The sequence below is a fragment of the Triticum aestivum genome, chromosome 3B (genome assembly GCF_018294505.1).
Source record: "Triticum aestivum cultivar Chinese Spring chromosome 3B, IWGSC CS RefSeq v2.1, whole genome shotgun sequence".
Lineage (NCBI taxonomy): Eukaryota > Viridiplantae > Streptophyta > Magnoliopsida > Poales > Poaceae > Triticum > Triticum aestivum.
This window is the reverse complement of record NC_057801.1, coordinates 28378584-28380984: the sequence shown is the minus strand read 5'-3', so window position 1 is coordinate 28380984 and position 2401 is coordinate 28378584. Positions and strand designations below refer to the sequence as shown.

General features: G+C 41.8%; 1 long non-coding RNA gene across 1 annotated transcript; it reads right to left on the bottom strand.

The window, feature by feature from the left end:
• Positions 1-1234: 1234 nt before the first annotated feature.
• Positions 1235-2338, bottom strand: LOC123064507 (uncharacterized). Its single transcript, XR_006430719.1, has 3 exons — positions 2113-2338; positions 1819-1936; positions 1235-1712 (listed from the first exon to the last, which is right to left on the bottom strand). It is a non-coding gene; the product is annotated as an uncharacterized lncRNA (long non-coding RNA).
• Positions 2339-2401: the final 63 nt, after the last annotated feature.

Here is a 2401-nt window from a genome sequence, read left to right as displayed (position 1 = left end):
CCGAAAAAAGAAGCAAAAATGGAAAAAGTTCGAAAATGACAAGTCTAGAGCATTTTTTGCCAATATCTGGGCTAGTTTTTAGGTGCGGGCTCAAGTCTAAAAGTCTTTACTATTATTACATGCCATGTCATCAAAATAGCCTACGTGGCTAAATTACCAACGCTGATCATATGACTATTGAAGATGCCCTAAAAAGCCTCAAAGCCTGGTGGCCATATGTGACGATGGTAAAAATCCTCAAAGCCTGAAAGCTCGAGTGGCCTCGTGCGGTTAAAACCTTCCACACAACACGTGACGAAGTATCACATCCCTTTCAAGTTACCATGAGTAATATAAATTGCACAGATCAATATTGTCTAACAAACAAGGTGGCCATATGTTTGTACACATTGGATTAACATAAACAATTAGCAGCAGAAGTTATGTTCTCAAACAATAAGTTCTACTCCAAGCGCACCCATGGTTTGATCTATATGCACTTGGCTATCCATAAATAAATTTAGCATGCCCACTTGCTGGTTGTATCCCAATAGTGTACAAATAATTGTTACATTCACTTTAGCCGAGAGCCCCCTTTCCCCTAACTAAACTCTTAAACCCAAAGCCCCCAACACTACGAGGAAGCTCACTCGTTATCGGTGCTAGATCGTTGTTGGCGCGCGTTGCCGCGCCCATCAAGTTTATCAATAAAATGATAGGACTTTACATCATGAATAATAATAATTTTTCATAATGTCCGATCACATTTTCAAGGTAGAAATGTAGAGGGGTCAGACAGAATGTTCCTTTTTGCACGAGGCGGCGGCAAATCGGTGCGGGGATGCCATAGTTCAAGAGAATGAAATTGGGGTAAAAATGACATACAAATTGAAGTAACACTGCTTGATGGAGAATGAGCAGTTCTGAATCTGGAGACGGCTATGTAACATCTTTCCAAAACCTTGCACTCGAGTTTATTTCTTCGGGATTGGGACAATCAGACGATTTCTTCATGGCATGTTGATGCAGAATGAGCAGTAAAGAAATAAGCACGGCATAGGATGTAACTCTTGCAATTAACTTTCATTAATAATATTTGGGATTGTTTAGGATGAAACTTAATAAACTAAATGAAAATGTTTTAATTTTAATCGAGGCATCGGAATTGGAGTTGAAGCATCAAATTATGGGATGATGATTTCTCAAAGCTGTAAAATATAGCAAAAAAGTGACAACATACACCCAAACTGTACAATTGAAGAAAGCAACAACAATGATTGTGAAAAGTAACCCCTGATACATCATGTTAACGGGTAACCCAACAAACAAGACATATAATGTATATCTTTTCTTTTTAGCTTAATACATGCAAACAGTGTTATTCAAAAGGATGGCTGCCATTAATACGGACTTTTGTCAACAAAGAATTTCTGCTATTTGCTTCATTTCCATATGTACCGTGTTCTTAAAAGGTGTCACTTCATGTCAGCAGAGATAATGAACGCTTGAGTTCAGTCATGTCTCTTGGAAAAATAATCATGAAGCAGATTATTAAACATTGAAAAGAGATATATGATTTGAACGCATACATTTGGTACCATTTTTTTCCTTCCATATGCACTTACCTGCCCTGAATCCACTGTAAAAAGGCCAGCCATGAATCCAACCAAAATACGTGTGCAAGCTTTGCAGCCCTGCAAGTTTTTCCACTGGTTTTGTTGCTGGAATAGAGTCTGTGTACCAGACCAACACAGTTACTCGTTTAGTATTAAGTTGTAATATATTGGGCCAGAAACAATAAAATATGGAGAGAAGGGCATAGATGTACTCGATGCATACATGAAAGGAAGGGGCACAATGAATCTCCATGAAAGATGCTAATATATCCCGGAGCCATGGCTGAACCTCGTACAGGGATGCTGCAATCGAAGGAAATAGTGGCTGGCCTCTGCTATTCCTGCATGAAAGACATACAATCAGAAGAACATCCGAACCAAAGCCATATTTCTGAATTCAACAACGAACCGAGGCAGAAGTTAACAATATGAACACCAACAATGTAATGGAAAAAAATAATCTATCGTTGGGCTAGAAAGTTGACTACAGGCCAACGAAATCAGATCAAGGCAAGACCTGGTACTGCTGTCTCCTCGAGGGGCTTGTCCTGGTGTGCCTATAAGTGGTCAGGCAAGCAAGCGTTGTTGGCCATGAAGTACACCATGAGGGGCGACAGGTTCGCCTCTTACACGAGGCGGATCACCCGCATCCCGCGCCTAGGGTTGATCCCCTCGAGTGCTGGATCCCTCGCGCGGCTTGTGTCGACTGGATCCCCTGCCCCTCGCGCGTGGATCCTGTCGACCGTTGGTTCCCTCGCGTCCGCTGCATCCCGTCGACCACCGGTTCCCTCGCGTGCGTCGTGTCG